Source organism: Ranitomeya variabilis, chromosome 2 (assembly GCF_051348905.1).
Source record: "Ranitomeya variabilis isolate aRanVar5 chromosome 2, aRanVar5.hap1, whole genome shotgun sequence".
NCBI classification, from domain to species: domain Eukaryota; kingdom Metazoa; phylum Chordata; class Amphibia; order Anura; family Dendrobatidae; genus Ranitomeya; species Ranitomeya variabilis.
Window position 1 is genome coordinate 219,185,553 of NC_135233.1, and position 18,845 is coordinate 219,204,397.

Genomic DNA, 18,845 nt, shown 5'->3' on the forward strand with positions numbered 1-18,845 from the left:
GCGCCTTTCTCATAGACAACACAATGGTGCTTGGCCGATCATGCGCTGTTTGGTATGGCACAGTCGGCTGAGATGGCTGTTGGCCAAAACATTGACTGAAGCATCGTTCGTCCAAGAGCCATCTAATGTGTATAGCCAACACCTTTAAGTGTGATAAGAAAAACAATTGTGAAGTGTTAATAATATTTAAAAAAAAAAAAATCCGAAATATCATTGAACTTCACTCCAAATTAATGTGTCTTAGCCATAGGAAAAATGATTCCTGGCCTCCGTTTTTTCTCCGGTTGACTATGACCATGTCCGCTTATAAGCTTTCTTAAAAAATGTTTGCACTCACACGGAACCATGATACATATAGGGCCGCTGTCCTTAACGCCAGACATTAAAGACTTGAAAGGGTTAAGAAACAATTCTCATCCTCACATTGTCCATGACCCTGTGATAAGGAAATCCTGCAGCTTTTCTAAATTCTTGCTTGTGTTTTGCAATGGTGACATCACATCTATGTACAGTTTTGTCCTTGTAACGTCTTCTCCCCCCCCCCCCAACCGTACGTAGGGCCTTGTACCGAGGGCCGTGAACCTTCATTCTTAGAGAAGGCGTACAGCAGAGATTGGGAAGTCAGGTTTCCTCTGCAGCGGAGCCCGCTCCGTGTGCCCGCTACAGCACAGATAACCCATTTATACTCATGTTCTGGTATAAAAATAACACACAGGAGGTTGCTATTAACATATTATCTTAAGTGAGAGCGGAGAGATTGCCTGGTGTTCGGCATGTGATGATAAGAGGAGCATCCTTCTACAGTAGCCACCCTGTAATGGATGAGTCAGGAGCAGCAGAGGACGGGTGGTCCATCTCTGACCTCCATGTTCTGCCATGTGCATGGAAAGGGGATGGTTGTTGGATTGGTTATCCCCTGTGTATAGAGGTGTTTTCAGTTATTATAATCATGCCTCTGATGATAAGGAGCCTGCTGAAAACTGTTCCTGAAGGGACAGGAAGTATGAGCCCCAGTGGCCAGATTAAAAACTGAAAAATTACTAGCACTGGTTTGTTTTTTTTTAATAAAGACTGTCATATGGAAAAATATATTGCCCAAAAAAGTAAAAAAAAATTCTCAAAAACAGATGATTTTCTGATAATAGGTTGCCTTTAGGTATAGATGCCGATTGTGTGTCAAATATCAAACTATGAGCTTTTCAAATCTAAATATGAATATTATAAGCTATTACAAAGTACTTAGTGAGATTTGCTATAGGAAATAGTTTTAAATTGATTTATAGCCTATGAAAATGGGAACTGAGAATAATAATAATAATAATAATAATAATAAAAGGTCTGAAGAATCAACAACAAAAAAAAAGGTATGCAGAAAAATAAGCCAAAAATATTAAACCGCGTCAAAGGAAGAAGGAGCTGGCGAGAACTAGTGACATTCAACAATGAGCTGGCAGCGAGCAGAGGAAACTTCTAGGTAATATAACCCAACAATTCCCTGAGCAGAGACAGAAAGTTCCCATGTTAGACAGAACATGTGCACACAAAGTGCACAGCCGTACCTCTCTGCAAAACTGAAAACAAAGGAAACGGACACTACACTTGCATTGCTGACTGAGGCCGCCATCTTGCTGAATGGTAGAGCGCCGGCCAAATGTTAAAAAGAGAAAAAAACATAGTCACCTCACTGCTCACCTCTCCGGCTGCCCGCACTGCTCACTGCCCGCTTTCCAGTCCTTCACACCCATTGGTCACTCTAGGCCAGGGATCTCGGCCTATTCACAGTTGGAAGTCCTGGCCTAGAGTGAATGCCGGGCCGGAGATATAATGCGAAGGAGGTGCGGTGGACTGGACAGTGAGAATGGAGCATCCCAGATTGCCTAAAAGGTGAGCAGTGAGGGGAGTATGGTTGTTTTTTTTTTTAACCTTTTGCGGACCACTTACCTCTCTGGCCGCCTCCATGCCTGCTGTCTGGTGTCCCAATTCCCATTGTGCTGCATCTCAGGTCAGGTGTAGTGATGAGCGAGTATACTCGCTGCTCGGGTGATTTCTGATTATTTATTAGTGCTCGGAGATTTATTTTTCATCGCCTCAGCTGCAAGATTTACGGCTGCTGGACAGCCTGAATACATGTGGGAATTCTCTAACAAACAGGCATTCCTCACATGTATTCAGCCTGTCTAGCAGCTATAAATCATGCAGCTGTGGCGACGAAAACTAAATCTCCGAGCACTAACAAATACTCAGAGACCACCCAAGCATGCTCAGGAAAACACGAGCAACGAGTATACTCGCTCATCACTAGTCAGGTGTTCACTTTAGGCCGGGGAATCTGGCAGCAAACAAGGCCTAGAATTCACAGTCCACATTCCAGGCCTACTAACGGGTAGAAGCCTCGGGATAGAGTGATTGCTGGGCGGGAAATGTGCTGTGATGGAGGTGCAGGGGGCCGGAGACTGGTTAGTGGACATTGGGGAGACTGGAGAGGTGAGCAGTGAGGTCAGGTTACCCCACTCATCTCTACTTTCCACTATGTTATGGAAATAAAAGAGGAAAACATATAATATACCCCATAAGGATATGTGAACACGGTGTCTTATAGATGCTGGCGCACCCGCCGAGGCTTCCCAGCCGAAAAAAGAGCATGACACTCGTTTCCAAGCCCTAAAGCAGATAAAAGAAGGGACATAAGACCAAACATGTGCACAGCAATGTTGTTTTGAAATTGCTGTGCATTATGTTCATTTTCTGGGGCACTTTTGCATCATGTGCACATACCGTACCTGTAGAGTGGAGAACCATTGGTCACATACTTTATACATGCCTGAAGTAATAGCACTCATGCACTGATGTTAAAGGGTCTGCTCTTAAATATCTTATGGATAGGTGATGACTTGCTGATCACTGATGGGGCCTTAAAGGCATACCTCCCAACTTTTGAAGATGGGAAAGAGGGACAAAGTTTCGCGCGCCGCGGCAAATTTTAGGCCACGCCTCTGACCACACCCATTCATAATTAGTCACACCCATATCCACGTCCCAAGCACACCCATTTAGCACTGCTGATCACACGGTTTCATATACAATAGTTATAAACAAAAAAATATGGCCACACAGTGCTCCATACTGTATAATGGCCACACATGACGCTCCATACTGTATAATGAACACACATGACGCTCCATACTGTATAATGACCGCATGCATACTGTATAATGGCCGCACATGATGCTCCATACTGTATAATGACCGCACATGATGCTCCATACTGTATAATGACCGCACATGATGCTCCATACTGTATAATGGCCGCACATGATGCTCCATACTGTATAATGACCGCACATGATGCTCCATACTGTATAATGACCGCATGCATACTGTATAATGGCCGCACATGATGCTCCATACTGTATAATGAACGCACATGATGCTCCATATTGTATAATGACCGCACATGATGCTCCATACTGTATAATGACTGCACATGATGCTCCATACTGTATAATGACCCCACATGATGCTCCATACTGTATTATGGCCACAGTTCTCCATACTGTATAATGACATACAGGCACGCAGCTCACACACATGCAGCATCACACACACAGTATCACACATACACACGCAGCATCACAAACGCAGCTCACAAACACATGCAGCTTTGACACAAATGCATCACACATGCAGCCTTGACACAAATGCATCACACATGCAGCCATCACACACACACACAGCCATCACACACACGCAGTCATCACACACACACGCAGCCATCACACACGCAGTTATCACACACACACGCAGTCATCACACACACGCAGCCATCACACACACACACGCAGCCATCACACACACACACGCAGCCATCACACACACACACGCAGCCATCACACACACACAGCCATCACACACACACACGCAGCCATCACACACACACACGCAGCCATCACACACACACACGCAGCCATCACACACACACACGCAGCCATCACACACACACGCAGCCATCACACACACACGCAGCCATCACACACACACACACACACGCAGCCATCACACACACACACACGCAGCCATCACACACACACACACACACGCAGCCATCACACACACACACACACGCAGCCATCACACACACCCAGCCATCACACACACACGCAGCCATCACACACACCCAGCCATCACACACACACACCCAGCCATCACACACACACACACAGCCATCACACACACACACCCAGCCATCACACACACACACTCAGCCATCACACACACACACCCAGCCATCACACACACACACCCAGCCATCACACACACACACCCAGCCATCACACACACACACCCAGCCATCACACACACACACCCAGCCATCACATACACACATACCCAGCCATCACACACACACACCCAGCCATCACACACACACACACCCAGCCATCACACACACCCAGCCATCACACACACACACACAGCCATCACACACACCCAGCCATCACACACACACCCAGCCATCACACACACCAGATACCTCATACACACATGACACACACAAATGCAGCATCACACATCTCACACACACACATCACACACACAATCTCCTCTGTGGTGCAGGGGCGGCTGATCTGTCCATGTGCAGCTCTTCAGTTTCTCCGGCTGCTCACAGCTCTGCACTGTCCCGGCACCTCCCCCGTCTCTCCTTCTCTGCCGGGATAGCAGCTAAGAGCAGGAGACGCCGGAGCTCCGTGCACACACAGGAGGGAAGTGAGTCGCTGACCTCTCATCTTGATCGCTGCTGGCTCTCTGCCTCAGCGTGGCAGCGCCACACACACAGGGGGCGGGGGCGGGGGCGGGGGGGGGGGATCGGTCGGGAGGAGACCCAGCATGTATAAGAAAAAAAAAAACAGCCACAAACCTAAGCTACTCAGGTGCCGCCCCCTGCATTGTCCCTGCCCTAGGCACGGGACATTAGTGTCCCGCCCGGGATCCCGGTGCTGGCTGTCAAAATCAGGACAGTCCCGCGGGATCCGGGACGGTTGGGAGGTATGTTAAAGGGGTTGTCTACTACTCAGAGAATCCCCTCTCAATTCCATTGCTGCCCCATTGTAAAATATTAACACTTATAGTGAACTCCGGTGGCGGCGACATTCCACTGCTGCTCTCTCACTTCCTCCAGATGTACAGGTGCTTTTCACAAAATTAAAATTTCATCAAAAAGTTAATTTATTTCAGTTCTTCAATACAAAAAGTGAAACATATATTATACAGAGTCATTACAAACGGAGTGATCTATTTCACATGTTTATTTCTGTTAAAGTTGATGATTATGGCTTACAGCCAATGAAAACCCGAAAGTCATTATCTCAGTAAATTAGAATAATTAACCAAAAACACCTGCAAAGGCTTGCCAAGCGTTTATAAAGGTCCCTAGTCTGTTTCAGTAGCTCCACAATCATGGGGAAGACTGCTATCCGGAAGGCAGTCACTGACACACTCCACAAGGAGGGTAAGACACAAAAGGTCACTGGTAAAGAAGCCGGCTGTTCACAGAGTGCTGTATCCAAGCATATTAATGGAAAGTGGACTGGAAGGAAAAAGTGTGGTAGAGAAAGGTGCACAAGCTACCGGGATAACTGCAGCCTTGAAAGGATTGTTAAGAAAAGGTCATTCAAAAATTTGGGGAGATTCACAAGGAGTGGAGTGCTGCTGGAGTCATTGCTTCAAGATCCTCCACACACAGATGTATCCAGGACATGGGCTACAAGTGTCGCATTCCTTGTGTCAAGCCACTCATGACCAATAGACAAAGCCAGAAGCATCTTACCTGGGCCAAGGAGAAAAAGAACTGGACTACTGCTCAGTGGTCCAAGGTGTTGTTTTCAGATGAAAGTAAATTTAGCATTTCATTTGGAAATCAAGGTCCCAGAGTCTGGAGGAAGAGTGGAGAGGCCACAATCCAAGCTGCTGGAGGTCTAGTGTAAAGTCTCCACAATCAGTGATGGTTTGGGGAGCCATGTCATCTGCTGGTGTGTCCTCTGTGTTTTATCAAGACCAAAGTCAGCGCAGCCATCTACCAGGAAATTTTAGAGCACTTCATGCTTCCCTCTGCAGACAAGCTTTTTGGAGATGGAAATTTCATTCTCCAGCAGGATTTGGCCCCTGTCCACACTGCCAAAAGTATTGGTATTGGTTACCTGGTATAAAAACAACAGTATCACTGCGCTTGATTGGCAGCAAACTCGCCTGACCTTAACCCCATAGAGAATCTATGGGTTACTGTCAAGAGGAAGATGAGACACCAGACCCAACAATGCAGACGAGCTGAAGGCTGTGTTTATTATCACTGTACTGAGACATCGCTGTGTGTATTATCTCTGTCCTGTGACATCACTGTGTGTATTATCTCTGTACTGTGACATCACTGTGTATATTATCCCTGTACTGTGACATCACTGTGTTTATTATCTCTGTACTGTGACATCACTGTGTGTATTATCCCTGTACTGTGACATCACTGTGTGTATTATCCCTGTACTGTGACATCACTGTGTATTATCCCTGTACTGTGACATCACTGTGTGTATTATCTCTGTACTGTGACATCACTGTGTGTATTATCTCTGTACTGTGACATCACTGTGTGTATTATCCCTGTACTGTGACATGACTGTGTATTATCCCTGTACTGTGACATCAGTGTTTGTTATCCCTGTACTGTGACATCACTGTGTATATTATCCCTGTACTGTGACATCACAGTGTGTATTATCCTTGTACTGTGACATCACTGTGTTTATTATCTCTGTAGTGTGACATCACTGTGTTTATTATCCCTGTACTGTGACATCTCTGTGTTTATTATCCCTGTACTGTGACATCACTGTGTGTATAATCCCTGTACTGTGACATCACTGTGTTTATTATCTCTGTACTGTGACATCACTGTGTATATTATTCCTGTACTGTGACATCACTGTGTTTTTTATCTCTGTACTGTGACATCACTGTTTATTATCTCTGTACTGTGACATCACTGTGTGTATTATCTCTGTACTGTGACATCACTGTGTTTATTATCCCTGTAATGTGACATCACTGTGTTTATTATCTCTGTACTGGGACATCACTGTGTTTATTATCCGTGAACTGTGACATCACTGTGTTTATTATCTCTGTACTGTGACAGCACTGTGTTTATTATCTCTGTACTGTGACATTACTCTGTTTACTTGATAGATCATTATCTGCATAATCTCTATATAGTATATTAGGGTATGTGCACACGTTGCGGATTTCTTGCAGAAATTTCCTGAAGAAAACCGGAAATTTTCTGCAAGAAATCCGCATTTTTTTTTTTGCGTTTTTTTTCCGTTTTTTTGCGTTTTTTTAGCATTCTGCAAGCGTAATTAGCTTGCAGAATGCTAAAGTTTTCCAAGCGATCTGTAGCATCGCTTGGAAAACTGACTGACAAGTTGGTCACACTTGTCAAACATAGCGTTTGACAAGTGTGACCAACTTGTTACTATAGATGCAGCTTTTGCAGCATCTATAGTAAAAGATAGAACGTTTAAAAATAATAAAAAAAATAAAAAAAATGCTTATACTCACCCGCAGACATCAGATCTCCTCACCGGCGTCCGTTCCTATAGCTGATGTGTGCGCGCAGGGCCTTCCATGACGTCACGGTCACGTGAGCGGTCTCGGCCAATCACAGGACAGTGACGTCATTCGGCAAGGTCCTTCACCGCACACCAGCTACAGGAAGTCAGGAACCGAAGCCAGCGTGCAGCACAGAGGCGGGAACACTTCGGGGGCCATCAGAGGGTGAGTATAGGACTATTTTTTATTTTAATTCTTATTTTTTTACCAATTATATGGTGCCCAGTGCGTGGAGGAGAGTCTCCTCTCCTCCACCCTGGGTACCAACCGCACATAATCTGCTTACTTCCCGCATCGTGGGCACAGCCCCGTGCGGGAAGTAAGCAGATCAATGGACCCCTAGGTGTGCGGAATCCCCTGCAATTCCGCATTTTAATGAACATGTTGCTTTTTTTTCCGCGATGCGATTTTTTCGCGGAAAAAAAGGCTACATTTGCACAAAAAATGCGGAATACACTGAAAATAATGGGAGGCATATGTTAGCGTTTTTTTCGCGTTTTTATCACGTTTTTATAGCGAAAAAACGCGAAAAAAACGCGAAAAATACTGAACGTGTGCACATGGCCTAACTGGGACCATGATCACATGTACCTTGACTGTGATGTCACCGACATAATTTTTGGCAGCCCAGGAGTTCGGGTACCACAGTAGTGCTGCCTTCCTCTCGGTGAGGGTAGTGCTATGCCTGGAAACAAGAGGGATCTCTTTGGCAGCTAATTCTCACACACAACACCTTCTGAATCCAGGCCAGGAGGGGGAGCTCAAAACCCGGTTTTAGGGTAGCTTCCCTGAATAAAGATCCTGGTCTGGAGGAGGAGCTAGTTTAGTCTGGAGCAGACAGTCTGACTCTGAGAGTTAACACAGACAGGAAAGGAGCACAGAGGAGAGAATAGGGCTCAAAGACAATGCGAGTGGGTCTCCGAGGAGCCAGATAGCAGAGACCGGGTACCGGGAGCCTGAGGCTGTGGGGAGCTGCAAGCCCCATAGCAGAACCGGAGGGCACAGAACTACACGTATATTGCCCAAATTAAGCCTGTGGTACAGCAGCATTCTGGAGCCTGGAGTGACCGTGCAGAGTCCCCAGAAGGAACGGCTGCCTACCATATAGGTACCTGTCCCAGGACATGAGAAAGAACCAGGACCTTGTTAGGACACTTCAGGCAGCAAGGGACTTATAGCGAGCGCAAAGTAGAAGGCTCCCAAATTGACTTGCCAAGGGGATTTCACTTGTTTCCGGGCTGCCTGGACTCCTAATGTACCTGTTGCCAGTACCCTGAACTGAGGCCTGTTACATCTTCAGTAAACCAGGTAAAGACTGCAACGCTGTGTCCTTTACTCATTGACTGGCAAACACCATCATCGCCATACACCTTAGGAGCCCTGGGGACCCTGCTTCAACTGTGGGAAGCGTCATCATCATTGCTGCAACAACATCCCCCAGAGGACCCCTTTAAAGCAGCGTCGGTCCCCCTATTGACCGAACTCCACAGGTGGCGTCACGACAGACTTAATAACAATTACCTTTAAAGACCGTTCCCCTTTTACAGTGAGTCCCAGTGCTACGGTCTGGGTCGCAGCCACCATGACATCCCCTTTAATAGCGACGGGACCCGGTGCCGAGTACCCTGCTGCCCTGGTGGGCGACTCAAATTATTCCATATTTTCCAAATTGTCAGGAAAAGCAGGACATTATTGGGGCATAGATATGATTGAAGCAGGGATATACCACTAACCTTCCAAGACAATGGAATAGCTTTTGGTTTGGTTTGGGGTCTTAATTATCCTTGTAAAGAGAAATTTCTGCAATGGTCCTTGGGCAGTCACATTACTTTTTCCTGTTTTTAGGAGCATAAAAACCCTGAGGTTGAAGTTGCACCCAGGTACCAGTAGGGGGCACAAAAACAGAACAAAAGCTGTGACAACTGAAAACTTTGGGCTTACATGGATTTTTTGCAATAATTAACAGCATAGCCAAACTGTGAAGCCTTAAAGGGAACCTGACCACGGATACAGGATGGCTGATTCACTGGCAGCATGTAGTAGACGCTGGCTGCACAAGTTCACCACATATGTTTGACTCTCAAAGGCTGAGAAAAACATTCTTTATAAGCTGCCAGGGACTGATCCGCACAGGAGACTAGTCAGACAGGTGGATCCCCTGGGGCTTTTCCTTACCCATTCCCCTGGAGTAACAGGTCCCTCCCTATACACACCCACAGGGAGAGACCTGTCACTCTAGGGGAGTGGGCGGAACCTGCCTGTCTGACTAGTCTCCCTTGCAGCTCAGTCCATGGCAGCTTGTAAAATATTATTTCTCTGTAGCATTTTAGAGTCAGACATACCTGGCTGAGATTATACGGCCAATCTCTTATACAGGCTGCCAGTGGATCGGGCAGCATGAATTCGCTGTCAGGTTCCCTTTAATACAGACAGTAACTGAAAATATGTGTAATCCTTCCCACCTCAAAATCACTTTAAGATTTGTCATTGGTAAATGCCCTGAAGTCATTGGCACGACTCCAAAGGTACTAACAGTTTTATGAAGACTACAGGCCTCGCCGTATGAAAACGTAAAGTTTCTCTGATGAATGTCTCCATGCCCAACCTGTGCATGGTGATTACTCTTCTGGTGCATGGATGGCCTTCAGCAAATATCTGCATGAGAAAGTCTTTGAAGTGGTTGATGAATGTCATAATGATATGACAGACACGCTCCAACCTCAAAACCATGTCTTTTTTTAGAGCCACGAGGTGAAGACATCACAAGATACAATATTCTTCCTCCAAGTATTGCAGCAGGAACCAGACAGAAGCTAACACACAGAGATGATGGCACAGAAGGTGTTAGAGGCCACTGTGCCCATTACAGGGCTGGACACTGACAGCGACAGCCCCTGTACAGCAAATTCGTCTGCCCCCCTCCCATCATGCTTCACTTCATCTACACACATACACATGCATGTTCACATTAGGCACAAATATACAGACATACAGGACAGGCCGGAGCGAGCCGCCCCCTCCCCCCGCGGCCTAAGTGAAGGCCATCATGACATGGGTTAGGAGAGGAGGAGGTGGGCGTTTTCTAGGGAAATTAATGGGGGGTGGCTTGCCTCAAGGGGGGTAGTGTAGAGGGCAGGGGGTGGAGGCTGGCAGTTTCCCGCTCACCTCTCCTGAAGCGACATGGCCAGCGTGGACGCCATGCTAGAGAGCCTGAGGGCGGCTGCAGCTTCGCGCCCTGCTGGGTGGCTGGAAGCGCAGGTGGCTCACCTTGTCGACGGCGGCGGTGGAGGATCATTATCAGCGGTCCCTCCTTTGGATCGACGAGCTCGGCGGTCGCGGCCCCCCGAGCGGCTGTCGCCGGATTCCGGGCCTTGTGCCCCCCGCAGGCGAAGGAGCCCCTCACGGGACCCTCCAGGCCGGGCGCCGGTAAGTGCAGCGGTTGTTCGGCCCCGGCCTGGGAGGAATCCTAATGCTAGACGGGGCACAGCGGCGGTAGCGAGGCCCTCACCTCGTGGCGTGGTGGGGGCGGACCCAAGACGCGCCGGGCAGCGTCTGGGGCCTTCAGCATCGGGAGGCCGTGGTGGTGATGTGCCTGCCGCGCGGCCTGCCTCGGCTAGATCAACCAGGTCCGGAGGTTCGTTGGCGGTGATAAGCGCGGGCGGCCTGAGGCAGGACGACGCCGGGCTGGCCCCTTCAGCGGCGGCAGGGGGTTCCCCTGTTCCTGGGCCACGATCACACCGGCTTGCGGCTGCTGCGGCGAGTGCGGCGGACATCGAGCCGCGCGTGTCAAGCTCCTCCACGCAGACAGCGGGATCCCCAGGCGCGTGGAGTCCGATCCATGGGCACCCTGCATCAGCTGCATTCCAGAGTGCATCAGATGGACAGCACCAAGGACACACGGTGGACGGGCCGGTGGTGGATTGGTCAGCGCAGGGACGTCTGGAGGCCAGCACTCCGGCTGGAGGGACCACAGATTCCTCGCAGCCCGGTGAGTATGCGTCCGTGTCTGTGTCTCGTTCTTGTCCTTCAGATGTGTGGTCACCTGCAGTGAGTGGGGGTCAGGGGGTGCCTGGCGTTGCTGTGGGGTCCGTTTTGGCAGGTGGCGGTGAAGCAGCAGGGGTTCGGGAGCTTTTGGCTAATGTCCAGAGCCTGCTAGCGAGGTTGGATCGGGGGGTGGGTCCGCAGAGTCATTTGGGAGCCTGGTCAGGGGGGCTACCGGGACAGGGTAGTGCGGTGGCGGCACAGGCCTTGGTTGCGGAGCCAGTGTCCGTTTCGGTGCAGACGGAAAAGGAGAAGGAGTGTAGGATTCATTTGGACGATAGGGCCCATGGGGAGGTATAAGTGTGTTTTGAGGGCCCGTTGGGTGCCCATCTTAAGAAAGAGGTAAGGGAAAAGATAAGTAAAGACGAATACGTGGAAATTTTTTCTTTGCTTCCTCTTGAAAAATTTTTATCTTGATAAGGCAAAGAAGGAGGATACCAAAAAAGAGGAGGAAGAAAAACGGCGGTGGCGTTTGATTCCTCAGACATTTACTAATTGGCTTCAGGCTTTTGCCATCCTGGCCAGTGTGATAGGCGAGAAGGCTCCCGAGAATTGCTCGGGGTTATTTTGTTACATGGATTCTATCAGCGAAGCGCACAGGGTGTATGGCGGTCAAGCGTGGCTCAGGTACGATGAGCAGTTTAGACAGCGAAAAGCGGTTCGGCTGGCTATTAGGTGGGACCAAAAAGACATTGGTCTCTGGTTAAGGGTTATGGCGCAATACAGGTTTGGCCATCCCTTTCCCGGGGGGGCCGGAGGTTCCGGCCATGGTTCCCAGTCAGGTGCTGGAGGGTCCTCAGGCAACGCCGGTCAGTCAGGCGGACAGAAGCTGGGTGTGTGCTGGCAATTCAATGAAGGACAGTGCAAATTCGGAGTCAATTGTAAGTTTAAACATTTGTGCTCGCACTGTAGCGGCTCCTCTCATGGTGCCGCAAAATGTTTCAAAAAGAGTAAAGGAAAGGCCGGTTCCGGTAATTCCCATGGGGGAGACGCCAGTGATAGTGGAAAGGATGGCCCCTTATCTAAATAGATATCCGGATAGGGAAAAGGTGTCCTTGTTGTTGTCAGGTTTTACGGAAGGTTTTGTTATTCCGGCTCCGTCTTTTGCGATTCCGTGTGTTAAGAAAAATTTGCGGTCAGCTTTGTTGCATGCTGACGTAGTGTCGGAGAAATTGAGTAAGGAGGTGGCGCTGGGGCGTATGGCGGGTCCGTTTGAACTGGCTCCGTTTGAGGATTTAGTGGTTTCTCCGTTGGGAGTAGTTCCTAAGAAGGAGGTCGGAAAATTTCGCCTCATCCAGCACTTGTCGTATCCCAAGGGGCGGTCAGTGAATGATGGCATCGATCCGGATTTGTGTTCAGTGGTGTACGCATCTTTCGATGAGGCGGTGGTGTGGGTGCAAAAATGCGGAAGAGGCGCCCTTCTTGCCAAGACAGATATAGAATCTGCCTTTCGTTTGCTGCCCGTCCACCCATCTAGCGTTAGACTTCTGGGTTGTTTTTGGGATGGCCGATTTTTTGTGGACAGATGTTTGCCCATGGGCTGTTCTTTATCTTGTGCCTTGTTTGAGGCGTTTAGTTCATTTTTGGAATGGGTGGTACGGGACGTTTCTGGGTGTGATTCAGTTTTGCATTATTTAGACGATTTTTTGTGTGTCGGCCCGGCTGGGTCTGATTGTTGTTCCAGGATTTTGAGGGCGATTGAATGGGTGGCGTTTCGCTTTGGCGTTCCGCTGGCCCCTGGTAAGACGGAGGGTCCGAGCACGTGTTTATGTTTTTTGGGTATCGTCATTGATACTGTTTTGTGGGAGTTTAGGTTGCCAGAAGACAAGCTGGCGGGTCTTAGGGACAGTGTGCGGCGGGCTGGTCGCCTGCGCAAGTTGCCATTGCGAGATTTGCAGTCATTGCTAGGTAAACTGAATTTCGCTTGTCGGGTCATGCCGATGGGCAGAGTTTTTTCCAGGAGGCTGGCAAGCGCTACTGCGGGAGTTCCGGCTCCTCATCATTTTGTACGCCTATCTGCTGAGCATAAAGATGATTTGGTGGTGTGGAGTGAATTCTTGGAGACTTATAATGGCAGGTCATTGTTTATTGAGAAGGCAATTGACAACGAGTCTTTGGAGCTGTTTACCGATGCCGCAGGTGGGTCGGGCTTTGGAGCGTATTTTCAGGGACAATGGTGCGCGGCTGAGTGGCCGGCGACTTGGATTTCTGCGGGCCTAGTTCTTAACGTCGCACTTTTGGAAATTTTTCCCATTTTGGTTGCAGTGCATTTGTGGCAAGGGGTTTTTCGAAACAGGAGAGTTCGTTTTCACTGCGATAACATGGGGGTGGTTTGCTCGATCAACAGTTTGTCTGCATCATCACCTCCGGTGGTGTGCGTGTTACGGCAGTTGGTGCTGTTGTGTTTGAATTTGAATGCGCACGTAACGGCGTCGCATGTACCGGGGGTCCATAATGGCATTGCTGACTCTCTTTCTCGTTTACAGTTCGATCGTTTTCGCTTCTTGGCTCCGGAGGCTCAGACGGTTGGGTTGGAGTGCCCTGCGGAACTTTGGCAGGTGGTATCCGGGACGCAGAGGCGTTGATTAAGGCATCGTTGGCTCCTAGAACCTGGGAGGCTTATCAGTCTATTTGGCGGGAGTGGGAGGTTTTGTTTCCAGCAGTATCAGGTGGGTATCTTGCTGTCATGGTTGAGCCGTGGGGCGGCGGGTGGATAGTCTTCTTCCAAAGTGTCAAGAGTCTTGGCGGCTTTGGCATTTGGTTGCAAATTGCGGGGTATGGTTGATGTTACCAAGTCCTTTTTGGTGCAGCGGGCGGTGAAAGGCTTTCGACGGCGGCCGGGGAAATTGGATTCTAGGCGGCCGGTTTCCTTTTCACTGTTAGAAAGGTTGGGGGAGGCGTTGTCATCTGTATGTTTTTCAGTTTTTGAGCTTTGTTTGTTTCGGCTAGCTTTCTCGCTTGCCTTTTTTGGGGCCTTCCGTGTGGGTGAGTTGGTGTCACCCAATAAACTGGTGTCGGGGGGTCTGTTGGCTAGGGATGTATTCTTGGCTGATGGGAGTGTTGAGCTTTGGCTGCGACGATCTAAATCGGATCAGGAGGGCCGTGGTAGCAGAATAATTTTGGGCTCAGTCGCAGGTTCAGCTATGTGTCCTGTGGCATGTCTGCGCAAGTTTTGGGGTCTTCAACCTAGGCGCGATCGGTCTTTGCTATGTCATCTGGATGGCTCTTGCCTGTCTCGTCATCAATTCTCGGCGGTTTTTAAAAAGGCTATTGCGTTTTTGGGCTTGGATGGGGCGGGTTTTGCTTCCCATTCCTTTCGCATCGGGGCCGCGACCGAAGCGGCAATCGGGGGTTTGGGGGCTTCTGCCATTCGACGAATCGGCAGATGGCGCTCGAGCAGATTTCGTAGTTATGTGCGGCCACAGGGCATGGTCGAAGGGTTGCGTTAAGAGTTATGATGGTGGCGTCTGTTTGGGTGTAGGGTTTGATTTTAATTGTGTTTTTGTTTTTCAGGTTCCCGGGCATTATTGGTGTGGATTTTCGGACACTCATATGTGCATTGGGGAGCTCTGCGAGCGGACATGCGGACGGCGGGCAGACAGCTCGGTTTTGATCGCAGCGTAGCATTACTACGGTGGTTGGGTTTTCGGGGGATGCTTTGGAACCGAGTGTTGCGGGAGATCCACAATAGCGTGAGTTTGGATAAAGCCCCGGATGTATTAGTTTTGCACGTTGGGGGTAATGACCTGGGGGTTCGGCCTTTTCGGGAACTGATAACCGATATTAAGCAGGACTGCTTGCGGTTATGGGTGTTGTATCCACGTTTGACCATCGTATGGTCTGACATTGTGCCGCGTAAACATTGGAAACATATGCGGTCTTTGGAGAAACTTGATAAGGCTCAGATAAAGGTGAACAGGTCGGTGTCCGCCTTTGTGTCTCGAAATGGGGGCGTGGCGGTGAGACATTTCGAACTGGAAACTGGTAAAGGTGGTTATTGGTTGGCTGACGGTGTTCATCTGAATGCCGTGGGGATGGATTTTTGGTCTCTTGCTTTGCAAGAAGGGATTGAACAGGCCATGGCTTTGCGGTCTGGTGGGGTCTCAGGCCTTTGAGGTTTTCAAAGGCCTTTCGTTGTGGCGGCTGGGGGGAGTCCTTGGAGTTGGTTAAAATTGGTTTGGGGGGGTCCATTGGCATAGGGCTCCCCTGTTTTGGTGTTTAATATTTTTCGGATCTGGTGAATGGTGGTGGGGAGTTCCGGCAGGGGGGCTCGGAACTCCAGATTATTAACGTGAACAGTGAACCCACTTGTGGGTTTTTTGGTGCTCCCGAGCCAGGTTTACAACGGCTGGGAGTAAAAATCATTGGTTTTTTAGTTATGTTCACGTTATGGGTTGTTAAATCACCAGATTCGTGTGGGGCTCCAAGGACTTCTCCTAGTTTTAACCCCTTCCCGACATTTGACGTACTATCCCGTCGAGGTGGGGTGGGCCCGTATGACCGCCGACGGGATAGTACGTCATAGCCGATCGGCCGCGCTCACGGGGGGAGCGCGGCCGATCGCGGCCGGGTGTCGGCTGCATATCGCAGCTGACATCCGGCACTATGTGCCAGGAGCGGTCACGGACCGCCCCCGGCACATTAACCCCCGGCACACCGCGATCAAACATGATCGCGATGTGCCGGCGATGCAGGGAAGCATCGCGCAGGGAGGGGGCTCCCTGCGGGCTTCCCTGAGCCCCCCGCAGCAACGCGATGTGATCGCGTTGCTGCGAGGGTCTTACCTCCCTCCCTGCCTGCTCCAGACCCGGATCCAAGATGGCCGCGGATCCGGGTCCTGCAGGGAGGGAGGTGGCTTCACAGACGCCTGCTCAGAGCAGGCACTGTGAAGCAGCCTGCACTTCTCTCAGATCGGTGATCTGTCAGAGTGCTATGCAAACTGACAGATCACCGATCTGTATTGTCCCCCCCTGGGGCAAAGTAAAAAAGTAAAAAAAAAAATTTCCAAATGTGTAAAAAAAAATAAAAAAAAATATTCCAAAATAATGAAAAAAAAAAAAAATATATTATTCCCATAAATACATTTCTTTATCTAAATTAAAAAAAAAAAACAATAAAAGTACACATATTTAGTATCGCCACGTCCGTAATGACCCAACCTATAAAACTGCCACACTAGTTAACCCCTTCAGTAAACACCGTAAGAAAAAAAAAAAAAAAACGAGGCAAAAAACAACGCTTTATTACCATACCGCCGAACAAAAAGTGGAATAACACGCGATCAAAAAGACTGATATAAATATCCATGGTACCGCTGAAAACGTCATCTTGTCCCGCAAAAAACAAGCCGCCATACAGCATCATCAGCAAAAAAATAAAAAAGTTATAGTCCTGAGAATAAAGCGATACCAAAATAATTATTTTTTCTATAAAATAGTTTTTATCGTATAAAAGCGCCAAAACATAAAAAAATGATATAAATGAGATATCGCTGTAATCATACTGACCCGACGAATAAAACTGCTTTATCAATTTTACCAAACCCGGAACGGTATAAACGCCTCTCCCAAAAGAAATTCATGAATAGCAGGTTTTTGGTCATTCTGCCTCACAAAAATCGGAATAAAAAGCGATCAAAAACGGTCACGTGTCCGAAAATGTTACCAATAAAAACGTCAACTCGTCCCGCAAAAAACAAGACCTCACATGACTCTGTGGAGCAAATGTGGAAAAATTATAGGTCTCAAAATGTGGAGACGCAATAACTTTTTTGCTATAAAAAGCGTCGCTGGTTTCACACTTGCGTTTTTGTCTGCAGCGTTTTTTGCACAAAAAAACGCATGCGTTTTTTCCCTATATTTAACATTGAAAACGCATGCGGTTTTTTTGTACGCGTTTGGTCGCGTTTTCAAACGCATGCGTTTTTTTTCTGCATGCGTTCATTTTCAGAAATACAACCTGCAGTATTTTCTTGCGTTTTTAAGCACATGCGTTTGTTTGCGTTAAAAACGCATGCATTTTTATCAAAAAAAAACAGAAAACACACTGAAAAGCCACCCACCACCATCAAGGTGATAAAGGGATCCAAACCCTAACCCTAACTCTACCCCTAACCTCACCCCTAACCGTTTAATGAACATTTTCTGACAGTCATAGTGCCACGTATTTCAGTGCCACGTATTTCAGTGCCACGTATTTCAGTGCCACGTATTTCAGTGCCACGTATTTCAGTGCCACGTATTTCAGTGCCACGTATCACGTATTTCAGTGCCACGTGTTTCAGTGCCACGTATTTCAGTGCCACGTATCACGTATTTCAGTGCCACATATTTTAGTACCACGTATTTCAGTTGCACGTATTTCAGTGCCACGTATTTCAGTGCCACGTATTTCAGTGCCACGTATTTCAGTGCCACGTATCACGTATTTCAGTGCCACGTGTTTCAGTGCCACGTATTTAAGTGCCACGTATCACATATTTCAGTGCCACGTATTTCAGTGCCACGTATTTCAGTGCCACGTATTTCAGTGCCACGTATTTCAGTGCCACGTATTTCAGTGCCACATATCACATATTTCAGTGCCACTTATTTAAGTGCCACGTATTTCAGTGCCACGTATTTCAGTGCCACGTATTTCAGTGCCACGTATTTCAGTGCCACGTATTTCAGTGCCACGTATTTCAGTGCCACGTGTTTCAGTGCCACGTATTTCAGTGCCACGTATTTCAGTGCCACGTATTTCAGTGCCACGTATTTCAGTGCCACGTATTTCAGTGCCACGTATTTCAGTGCCACGTATTTCAGTGCCACGTATTTATGTGAATATCACTTATTTCAGTGCCACTTATTTAAGTGCCACGTATTTAAGTGCCACGTATTTCAGTGCCACGTATTTCAGTGCCACGTATTTCAGTGCCACGTATTTCAGTGCCACGTATTTCAGTGCCACGTATTTCAGTGCCACGTATTTCAGTGCCACGTATCACGTATTTCAGTGCCACGTATTTCAGTGCCACGTATTTCAGTGCCACGTGTTTCAGTGCCACGTATTTAAGTGCCACGTATCACGTATTTCAGTGCCACGTATTTCAGTGCCACGTATTTCAGTGCCACGTATTTCAGTGCCACGTATTTCAGTCACGTTTA